We start from the raw sequence: 12,826 nt of genomic DNA, 5'->3' as shown, positions 1-12,826 counted from the left end.
TGTTAGGTGCCTAGGATAGCACAAGGGTTAAATGCTGTCTGAAAATAGGAAACAAGAAGGTTTCCTTGGGTTTTTGTTTGAATCAAAGTTACTGATGCACTACAAACACTGCCATTTGACACAGGTCCAACCTTTTTTGTTATATTTGGCACCAAATGAGAGCAAAAGAAAAAAAAACATTTTGTGACAAGACAATCTACATTGTTAACTTTTAGATTATTTTTTTTCTTTTTCGATTAAACCAAACTGAAACAACTCTTCCGTAAACGATCACAATATTATTCAAACTATATGAAAAGATAAAAAATGCTAAATCTAATCCTTTTCTCTCATATTTTAAAAAAATGCACTCTTTCTATTTAGTGGAAAACCCAGGAGAGCTTGTTAATTCCAGCATATTTAAGAACATCTGCTGACATAACTTCAATCAGTTTAAAGGCCAGAAAACTTGTGTCAGATCAATATGATGATTGGAAGTGGTTTTCTTGTGTCCTGGAATGTTCACTTTATTGAGTATGCTTTTAGTGTAAATCAGAAATATAATCTGCAGCTATTGAAGTCAGAATTCTAAGAAAAACATAGGGACAACAACTATGAAAAATAAATCATTATTATTACTGTTATTTTTGCTTCAGAAGCAGCTGAGTGGCTCAGTTGGCTGCGTGTAGGACTGGCAAATGGGAAACCAGGGTTCATTTCCCAGGGGATGCAATGAGCGTCATCCTAGATAGCCACACGTCTGGATGGATACCCATGTGCAGGTCCCCAACCTGGCTAAAATACAAGGATGTGTCAGGAAGGGCATCTGGCATAAAAATCTCTGCCAAACCACCTGTATGAATCAGTAAAAGCTGATTCGCTGTGACCCCTGATGTGCCGAAAGTTGAACAAGTATTATTGCTTTATCTGAGCCAAAACCACCTGTTTGCCAAGTGATCGGTGTCTAATGTGATAGCCTTAATCTTTACAAATTATGCATAAATTAAGTGTTCTGTCCATTCAAGGATCCCTAATTGCGTACCCTATAAATTGCATTAGCATACCATGAATTTAAAAAAGTGCTCATACAAGTTGAAGTGCAGCATCCGCACTTTTACATATTCAGCAGGCTGAAAAGGGTTCAAGTCCATAAAAGCAATGATGAGAAGTTTTAAATGATGATACAGTAAGTTATTAATTTGAAGCTTAGATATTTTTTATTTTTTATTGATAAGAGGTTAATTTGAATTTTTTTATACAACTAGATTTTCACTATAATATGTTTAGAATTAACAAAGATTAATTTCGGATGTTGGTTAGAGGAATCACAAGAGAAGTGGGATTTTTTAATAAATAGAATAGATCCTGAGAGCAAAAACATCCTTAGACGACAAGCTCCCTCAAAGTCTCTCAGTCTTTCCATGGATTTCCGAGTTTTTAGGTATTATCTCAGCTCCTATCTATGACCGGAGTCCAGGGATTTGGTTACCTTTTGTTGCCCACCGGACTTGATTGAATTCTCTGAGCTTTTCAACTGCATCTGCTGCTTTGCATGTGGCAGAGCGCTTCAGGTAGAAAACGAATTTCATATCTTTTGCTTAAAATTCTGCTTAAACGAGAGCCCTTGTGATGGAATTTACCTCCAGTTTGAGAGGATGAGGGCAGATAACCAGGGCAGACAATGAAAATGTGAAAATAAACAAGGCATGCATTTCAGTTCTTTCTGTCAGACCTAACTGACTCTTTGTGTCACCTGGTTTAACTCTTGTGCTATATTAGATGACCCCACCCTTGCATTGACGTGTTCTCCCTACCATGACAAAGGTGGATAAAGGTGGAAAGATTTCATGTAATCCATGGACATGAAATATTTCCACCTTTATCCACCTTTGTCATGGTAGGGAGAAATATTTCATGTAATCCATGGACACCAGTGAGGTTCACAAATCATTGAAAAAAAAAGGTTCAGCGCACTGTCTAGTGGGTCTAGATGACCCAACTCCCAATGTTAAAGTGCCTAGGATTGCGCAAGGGTTACGTGAGGCAAAATTCCTTAGAAAATACAACTTCTCCTGGAGATTTCCTGACATTGACGGTTTTGTATAGCCAGCAACACCCCTTACTGACAAATTTCAGTATTTTGTATTTTATGGCTTAATTGTTAAACTGCCAAAACAGAAGGAAGTCTCATTTTAGTCAGTTGGTATGATTTCTACAAAATATCCACATATTCCGGATGAAATATATGGATTCAGCTGTCGTGGCCGGATGTTTTTCATACAGTGAAGAGTTAAAAGGTGAGAGGTCGGGTTTTTCTAAAGCTAAGTGCTGCTGCTCCTGCCCAGGACCTGAACTCTGACTGCTGTTTTCACAGCAAAGTTATGCTCACCGAGCACTTGGGACTGATTTAGGAGCACAGTGACCTTTTGAAGAGCTGCACACGAGACAACACACATCTCCTGCATGACAAACCAACACACAGATTTATTTTTATGTTGCAGCAAATGCAACATAAAAAAGTATCGTTATGTAAACCTATGAAGTTTCAGATGTTTTTCCGACAGTTTTATCCAAATGATTTACAGCAACAGAAGGGAAGCACACATAAAAACTTAATCTATACAGGAAATTACACACCTTGATGAGTGCACAGCTATTGTTTGATTGTGTAGAGTCTCCCACACTGTCCATGGGTACATGTTGTGTAACACACCAACCTGGAAGTGACTTTTTGTTATATAATTTTCCCTATCATGTTGTGATTTTGGAACAATGATGAATTTAGTACAAGGTGCCCTGATACACAAAGAGCGATCAAGATTTGCTCTTTCCAGTCCAAAACAGATTTAACAAGATGATCTATTGATGCAAAGTTTATGATAATAAGACATGAAAATAAAGTTTTAAATAAAGTAACCATAAAAAAACGAACTTAACTGTTTATGGATGATAGAAAAAAAGAGTCTAAAAACATGTTTTTGCTCATGTCTGTTGGTAAAGCAATCCTTTTGAAATGTAAACAATTCTGAAAAAAGTTTCTGTGTAAATCCTAACCTTTTTCCCCCCACTTTATGTCAGGGGTTCTGTATGCAATCCCACCAGCTCCACTTGGCAATAAACGGCTCAGTATGTGTTTTATTTATTTAAAAATATATATTCATAGTTTTTGTATATCTAAAAATACTTTATGGTTAGTCTATTTATGTTGATTAAAAAATTATCTCTAGCATCTGCTTTCAGAGTCTTTGATTGGGTCCTGTTTTCCACTTTTGACACCACGGAAAAACAGAAATCCAATATAAATGCAAACACCTCTTTTCTTATGATTTATTCATTATTTTTAACAGAAGACATTCCTTCTTACATTTTATTTATGTTTTACAACATTCAAAACAGGCAACAGATGATTTTGAATTTCTAAAAATAGGTATTTATCTGTTGTCATATTGAAAACAAGAATGGAAATTGCAGAAACAATTGAAATAAACATTCAAACAGTAGTGGTAGTTTTTCTTAAAACATTTATTTAATTAACAAAACTGAATTTTTGTTTGACATTTCAAATTTCGGTAAAATTTCTTTTAGAGTGACATGTTATTTAAAAAATGCTTATTTAGTCAAGTTACCTGTAGGATTTTGGGCCATAAAATTGGTTTTGTAAGGGAAATGAAAAGAATGTATCATTTTTGTAATTTTCTGGGTTGATGTCAAATGGTATTGCAGCTTTGTAAACACAAACTTTGATTCTGAGAGAAACTAGCAGAAATATTGCATGTTTGCACGTTCCCAAGCTCGGAATGCGTCTCGGCATGTGTCCTCTTCCTATTTGCATCGTTTGGGACCAGAAAAAGGAGTTTGAAATTCTAAAGCTTGCCGTTCTGTTCAGCCTTTCACCACCAGACCTTGTGTTCCGTGATTCATCAGTTTAGTATTATACATTGTGTCCAAGTTGAGAGAACACAAGGGAGACAAAAAGGGGAAAATAGACAGATAAGATGCCCATTAGCATGCTCACCCACTCAGAATCAGAGTTTGCATGGCTCCTCAGGGGATGATTGAAGAAGATAACATAGTGACACATCATGCCGGAGACAAAACGGTGGTTCTGGGTGAATTAATTTGCTCTGAGACATTGTCTGAATATTTATTGCAAATAAGGAGTTGGGTTTGAAACAAAAACAAAGTTAGTTTGAGTTACTTCCTCATAAACTAGTCTACCGTCCCTGATGTGTGCTCTCAGATGTCTTCTGTAACTCTGTACAATTTGGAAAAAGTATTGACTTTGTCATATTTCCAAATGTTCCATATTCTTTTTAAGGCAGATGTTCTGATTTAGATGAGTAAAAGGGACTTAAATGTCAACATATTGCTAATTGTCACAAGCTAATAGAGAATTATTGCAACATCTGTAACCATAGTAGTTTGGAGAGTGTCAGCTCATCGTTTAGTTTGACATCTGGTGCTTTCCACGGCATAAATCTTTCCATATGCATCATGCTTTAAGAGAGCAAAACATTCTCTTTAACAAATTACAGTGTCTCGAAAAAAATAAGGAGTTTCCACTCTGGCTTTCCTCAAAACAGGAGAGAAATCACAGCTCAATTCACAGATCTGACAGTGTAGCCACCTGGTAGCACTTTTATTCCATCAAGCACAACAGTAGCCAGACCCTGGTAACACTTATCTCCTGACAAAAGCCATGCAAACATCCCGATAAATACTTTCATTTATCTTTGGACACATTTTAAATCAATTTTAACATTGAATATTTTAACCCTACAAAGCCCACTACAACAAATTATTGACAGAAAACGAATAAAAAAATGAAGATGGTTTTGTTTGTGTTTTTTTTTAATTAACTCTACAAAGAAATTCTAATATCATTGTTTATGAAATATAGATAGTTTCAATTAGGATATGTTGGACGATTTTGTTGTGTTCTTGCTCACATCACCCATTTTTAACATGGTGTTATTGTTTAAATAATTACTTGCTAAATGGAAGAGTGTGACATTTGTTTATCATTTAGCCTACATCATGCACAATTAACTTTTTTGAGCTTTTAAGTGTGTTTTAACATTAAGTCCCCACAGAAAACAACCAAATTTGGATCATGCTAATGAGATAGAAATGTCATATGTGTATCAAATATGATACAAACAGTTTTGTGTGGGTTGAACAAGAAATTCACACATTTGCAAAAATGTTAGACCAGTACTTCTTTGATAAGGACTAAATCTAGTTGTTTGATAAAATTATGTTTTTTTTAGTTGAGAGACACAGAAATTTCTCAGGAATAATTACCATCATGTTAAAAAGGACATTTTGATATAAAGTAAAAAGTCAAAAAGATTTTTGATTAACAACAATGAAAAAATCCAACAAAGCACCACGAAACACTTGTCAGCTATCCAAGGCTTACGAACTTAATTATCTTGTTTTATTCTCTCTAAGGAAATTAATGTATTCCTTAGATTTTATATTAAATGTATTCAATGTAATATAATCTCTAACTTCATACATTCCTCAATGGACATTTTTGAAAAACTGCAGTCTATGTATAGATAAGTATCCTTTTACTTATCATAATCTTGGAATTTATGTGCGAACAGCAGCCAGACAATTTGTTTTCATTTCTACTCCCATTGTACAAATTTCACCCATCAAACACACTTTTTTATATTTTTATGTTTAGATACAGCCTCTCATAGGCCCAGATTTCAAAAATGTCTAACTGACAAACGACTAAAGCTTCATGTTGACCTTTGAAAAAGTTGAAGCTTGACCTCTCTCAGAGCCTGTGTAGGATGTGGAGTGTAGGGCAACTACATTCCCACTCAACGTATACAGCACTGCCCTTTCAAGGAGCACAAACTTGGCTTGCACTGAGGTTCTATATGCGCAAAAAGTGGACTATGGACCTATTTTAGCTTAAAAACCCACAAATGCTTGACATATTAATCTAGTGATTTATTTAAAAGTGATACGATCTCTATATTTATACTGCAGCTCAGCGTGCCTGTGGGTGAGCTTCTGTTTTTGGCCATGAAAACGCCATCCCACAGGATTGTGCAGAAGTTAGACATGAAACAATCAGAAAAACATTTGTAATCCTTCCAGTTTAGTGTTCTGTGCTCATCTCTTCCTCATTTTTTCATCCATCACTCGTTTTATTTTATCCCACTGCAGTGAAACACTTTTCTGCCTCAACGATTCGACTGATTTGAGCTTACTTTGCATTTTTTTTTAAACCAGAGGACCTGTTGTGATAGAGCTTTTTTGCCTGAAAAAGCATCTGACAAGGTTGATGTTTCCGTTAACTAAACCCTTAACTGCCAAAAATTGAAATCAAAATTTATGAACCCACTTAAAAACCTTTGGCACATTTATTCTAGCACCACTAACCTTCTTATGATATTTCTGACCTCTTCTTGATGAGGCTTTCATCACAATACAATATTAAGTTGTGGGAATCTTTTCTTTCATGGGTTTACTCTTATAACATAGGTTTATTGACTGACTGATTGAGGGAAATTGTGTTGTTACAGCAGCCAAACAAGAAATATGACAGTTACAGAAACAAATAGCAAGAGTAAGAATAAAAACAGTGGTAAAAATAGTAGTAAAGGTACACGTCATAAATAAAAAGTAAATACAGCTGCAGTTTCAGCAGTCCTTTATCGTATCGTTGTACAGTCCAACTGCTGTTGGGACAAAGGTCCTCCTGTAGTGTTCCTTTTTGCACTGAGGGTGTAAATATATATTTGTTTTGAAAGTTAAAGAAACCAAAAATAGTGAGATAAATGCAAACAAGTAGACCAGGGAAACAGGCAGTGTGACACAATGTGAAAAGAGTAAAAAGAAAACACCCAATACAAAATGTCTAGTGCTGAGAAGCCATCCATCCATTCATCTTCTAAACCAGTTTTTGTCCCTTTCGGGGTCATGGCGCTGCTGGAGCCTATATCCCGGCCACTTGTGGGCAAAGGCAGGGGACACCCTGGACAGGTCGCCGGTCTGACACAGGGCCACAATCACACACCTGTACACACCAAGCACAATTTAGAGTAACCAATTAACCTATTAAGCCTGTTTTTGGATGGTGGGAGGAAGCCACACACACAGGGAGAACATACAAACTCCACACAGAAAGGACCACCGTTGGTGATTCTGAACTGCGGCCGTCTTGCTATGAGGCAAGAGCGCTAACGACTACACCATCGTACAGCCCTCTAGGCTGAGAAATGGTCATGAAGACATATTAGCATTTTGGCAGCTCTTGCGTAGCTTTTTTGTTTCTTTCAAAGTGCTCAGAAAATGAATAATGTCTTAAAGGATGTACTAAAATATTGTATTTTAGTGCAGCTCAGCTTTCCCGTTATCCACTCCCACTCCTTTACCACCTTTTTAACTTTAACAGTCAGCCAGGATGAGGTATCATACCTGCCCACACGGTCACAGTGGCTGGCCATATAGTTACATATATCAAGCAAGTGACATTTATTGCTGTGCATTGATATGCTTTATGCTCTGCTTCTAAGTGATGGCTTCCTGCAGCAGAGGAAGCATTTTCCCGAACACAAATGAACACAAATTCAAACTGTTTAAAGTAGGAAATCGTATCTCCTAAATCTAATTCTGAGCTGGTAGACTTTGCAGCTGCTTATGGTTGCAGAACCAGTATGTTGATGAAACCCATCAACGACTGGAAAATGCAAAAACAAAAACAAAAAAAAAGAACTCAAGGCAAAAGATGTGTGCCTGACGTTCTGACTGTGCTGCTTTTAGGGAAGGTGTGCTCATCAGAAGGGTTCTTGGATGGCTGAGGCTGGAAATGGGTTGGCGGGAGCCCAGGCTGTACACACACAGCTGAGTGCTGAGTGGACAGTTTGGCAGCGCGGTGAGCCACAACCATTAGATGATTGCCTATGAGGTTTTGTGAGGAATGGCCAAACTTGCAGGGTCTTCCAAGTTTCTTCGGCAGTGTCGCTTTGATTGGCCCTTTGATCCACTACAGTTCACTTTTTGACTGTCCATCCATTCGACCAATATTCGACCAATTATCTAAAGCGCTTAACCCTTGTGCTATCTTAGATGACCCCACCCTTACATTGACGTGTTCTCCCTACCATGACAAAGGTGGATAAAGGTGGAAAGATTTCATGTAATCAATGGACGCCAGTGAAGATCACAAATCATTGAAGAAAAAAGGTTCAGAGCACTGTCTAGTGGGTCTAGATGACCCAACTCCCAACGTTAAAGTGCCTAGGATAGCACAAGGGTTACGGGAAGCCATCTAACCTATCATTGGGCAAAGGAAGAGTTCAACTTAAACAAGTTGCCAGTACATTGCGAGGCTAGAGATTTCCCTATTAAAAGGGCATTTTAGAATGACAAAATACCCTGTAGAATATGTTTTTTGGACACGAGTTAAACCCGAAACAGCTGAAACCTTAAAATCTAAGGCATAATTGTCACATCTCTCTTTACGCCACACCTATAAGCTTTTTCCAACGGCATTTTTTTTGTCTGCTTCTGATTCCTAATAATTTGAATAAGGAAATACTCAGAGATGCAATTTTATCCTTAATTTTCTTTACCTTTATGCTCCAGCATGACAACTATGCCACACAAACATGTTAAAAACACAAAATACACAACTTCCATTGGAATGGGTCTTTAACTTTACAGTCTTTATGACCCAAACGTGCATGTCCTAGCTTGAAGTCCACCTCAGTGCACATTAATGAAGCAGCATTTCCTCAACAGCTTCCAGCCCGACAACGTCTCATCTCACTTCCCTCAAACTGTTTGTTACTCGAGCAAAGGCTTTCCCATTTTGAGAAATAAGGATTGCGATGACTTGATTGTGAAAAATCTATAAAGTTGCTCGTTATCATTCCACTCAAACAACAGCCTGTGTTGCCATCACCTAAGAGCAACGAGGCGTTTGTGTTTACAAAAAGGTCTTTTAGAGACGTTTCTCTACCTAAAGATTGACTGTCACTCTGGAGAAAGTCATGAATAAGGCGTGTTCTGCCAGTGATTGCACAAAGTGTAATTGTGGAACAAATGTTTCTGTCAGCAACAAATCCAGCAGACAATCTTTGACTTGACACTTGAATAAGAGCAGATCAGATAAATTATAGTGTTTCAGCTTTCTTTGTTTGCTCTCCTTTAATAGCAAACCTTATGCCGATGGGATTGGAGCCAATGTGATTAAAAACAAAAGGTTTTGGAAGTGACTAAGTCACATTCAATTCTAATATTTGTAGGAGTCTTTTTCTACAGGCAAACCTTAAAAGGACCAGTCAAAAAAACAAAGGTCTTTTTAAGGCAGTTGAATGATAAGCGCCATTCTGCATGGTAATAAGGGATTTGCTTCTCTCTTAATATAAATACAGTTGGCACTGCGCCATAGGAATCAACTCAATTGTTGCCTATAGGAGCCCCTCATTTAAATGATGACTCCCCCTTCTCATCAGCCAAAGATATACGTTTTCCACGTGGTCTTGATTTAATGAAACAGCTTCAGCAAACTGTTAACTGAAAACAATGCTATTTTGGATAAAAAATGTATTCCAGATTTTGCTTTTTGAACATAAGATTCAACCAAACAATCTGGAGTTTTTTTATTTTAGTTTTCATATTTGCATTTCTTTTGAAAAGGAACGGCCTTCTGGGTAAAAAATAGCAACTTTTGTTTATTACATATAATTCGTTTTTTTTTTAATTGGAAAGAAAAGTGATTTGAATGTATAAAAAAGTTAATTTAAATCTAGAATACACATAAAATAAATTATATAATTATAGTTATTGGCATGGCCCAAATTAGCTTTGGGAGTAAACTCTTTAAATTATACATTCTGAAAACCTAAACTGCAGCACAGTAAGGTTGCTTGTATTTCCAACTGATGGGATAATTGCAAACTAAAGTGTGTGACAAGATCTTGCAGAATACTTCCTCTGTCACGTCATTGAGTGTAAATCATTTCAGGCAGACATAGACGGCAGGAGCTGAAACATAAATAGAACTTGATGTTACATAATTGCTTTGTCATGAGTACAATTTTGTGTTGATGTTTGAAAAAAAGAGGACTTGGACACTGAAGTTGTGGTTAGTTGTGTCGGGTGGTCTCATAGTTGCACCTCTCAGGACAGTGTAATGGCTGTAAACATTTGAACTGTGACTGCTGTGTAGACGACAGGGTTGAGGTAATTTTAGCAGAGGTTCACCCTCCTCCAGACTCTCAGTTTTCAGGCTCCTTTTCACTGAAACCAGTTTGAGTTTCATTGGGGTATGAAATGTCGACACTTAGAATGCCTTTAAAATTGGGCGTAGCAGACATTTGGAGGAGTGTAAACAAATTTGGATAGCGTTAGTATTGGCTAAAATTTGCTTACCGTATTTTTGGTAGTATGAATTGTGTTTTTTTGTGCGACTTGCAGTCAGGTGCAACTTATACTGAGGAGCGAGTGTTATATGTGATTAAAAAAACTTAAATTAATATCAACAAGCACTGGAGGGCACTGTAGCTGCATGTATCAGTATTTGTTACTGGCAGCAATGCAGAAGAAGAAGTTTCGCTCGGTTTTACACCAGGTTTGGCGGAATTGTTTCAAAGCGACACAGAGGATAAAAAAATTCAACGGATTTAGATATTTAAAGTGAAACAGAGTTTAGTTGACTTTTTAGCATGTTCTGTATGCCATGGTTATATAAAAAATTGTCCGTATGTTGCACTAATAGATTAGATTCCTCCTTTGCTTCATGAAACCAAATTTTGTTAAATGAATTTCTCCCAAAAGTGTGATTTATAAACGTTTTTTTTCTTCTTTATCCTGCATTCTTTTTTGCTGCTGAGACTTATACTCCAGAGCAACTTATATTGTCTACAAAATACAACAGTTAACATTTTTTAACTGTTAATTTTAACCAATGTTTTTTTTATTTAATGTATTTTTTGTGTAAGAAACACCATTTACCAAAGGATGAGAAAATAGATTAATGAAAGCTCAACCTTGTTCTGGATGAGATGCTGGTGTGCATATGAAAATATGATCATTTTTAAATACATATGATTTGTTCTCATACTGGCATAGACACGTTCTCATATTCTATCTGAATCTCTCGCTCCCCATCACTCTTTGTCTCTATAACCCTGAACCATACCTTCAGTTATGCTGATGAAGGATAGATTGCCTACTGTCGTTTAACATGCACCGGCTGTTTTCCCCTCACTTTAAACTGATGGTCTCTGTCTGTTCTCTCTTTTACCCATTTATGTTTGTGTCATTGTTTCCAGTTGTCGATTTGTGTGTTTTTTTGTCTTCCTTCAGAAGTTTCATTGTCTCCTCCCTGCTCTTCTATTGTTGCAATTACCAACACATCTCTTTCATCTTACAGTAGATGTTCAGAGATGTTGGATGCTCATCTGCTTCCTTGTGACAATGACAAAAGGTAGAATCACTCGTGTTTTTAACACCGATTCAAAGCCAAATCCATTAACAGCCATTTTTGGGGTTGTGAAGGACCAAGCTGGTTTAAGTACTGAGCAAAAAACACTGTATAGCCTTCTCATCACTTCTGGCACAACGTGCTATACTGCTTAACCCTTGTGCTATCTTAGATGACCCCACCCTTACATTGACATGTTCTCCCTACCATGACAAAGGTGGATAAAGGTGGAAATATTTCATGTAATCCATGGACACCAGTGAAGATCACAAATCATTGAAGAAAAAAGGTTCAGCGCACTGTCTAGTGGGTCTAGATGACCCAATTCCTAACGTTAAAGTGCCTAGGATAGCACAAGGGTTACGGGAAGCACAGGTGTGTCTGTCTTGCACTTCCCTTGAGGCTCTTGCAGCCACCTTAAAGGCCGTCATGAAAATGGAACGTACCATTATCCATATTCATAAGGACACTGGTAGTTACACGCACTTGTGACGTACAGACGTGTTGTATGGTGCTCTTTACGCAGCACTCCAGTCATAATTAGGGTAAAAGAACTGGCTTCCTACTGACCATGTGCAATGCTGCATGCATGATAACTAGGTGCCCTTAGGATACCCCTAGAGGGCCTTAACAAATTGTGCTCTGATTGTCTAATTTCCAAATTTCTAACAGCCAGGCCGCGCGCAAAGGGGCACCCAAGGAGCATGCATCTTTTACTGGAGCAGCATCAACAGGCTCATTGCACAGCGCGCAGGGTTCGGGGAGGTTGAAAAAAGAAAAATCTTTTCTATCTCACCTACTTCAAACCTTACTCACTCTTGTGTGTTGCATAAGTGTTTGCCTTGCAAGGACTTTTTTTTCCCCACTTTCGCCTTTTGTTTGTTTATTACAAGAGTCATAGCAAAACATTTTAATCTCTCATACAGACTGAGATTTTACAGATGAAGGAAGTTGTTTTTATTTGAATAATCTGGACTGTAATTTATAAAAAATAATGAAACTTTATGCTGCTTTTTGTTTTTTGTGTAACACTTTGAGACCACCTTGATTGTAAACTGGTGTTTTTTCCTTTTTAAAGACTGAATGGAAGTCGAGAACCACAAATCTTAAAGGACACGGAGCCAAGGTGGGTCACATTAGCTCGGCTCTAAAGCCTTAAACTAAAGCTATTGAATTTGTGCTGAATGATGTTGAGTCAGCCAGCATCAATAGTCCTGTTTCTTGGAATAGCTCATGAAAGCTGTGGTGACTGGCTCCTTTTGCCAGGGGTGTGGGGTAACACACAGCTAAACAAATATAAACAAATGTAACAAGTAGTCCTCTGGCCTCCCGCAAAAAGGTTAGAGCAGATAAGGACTGATTCACTGGACTTGTCTGATTAAATCGATT

Source organism: Oryzias latipes, chromosome 10 (assembly GCF_053564925.1).
Source record: "Oryzias latipes strain Hd-rR chromosome 10, Olatipes_Hd-rR_3.1".
Classification (NCBI taxonomy): domain Eukaryota; kingdom Metazoa; phylum Chordata; class Actinopteri; order Beloniformes; family Adrianichthyidae; genus Oryzias; species Oryzias latipes.
This window is presented reverse-complemented; position numbering follows the sequence as displayed.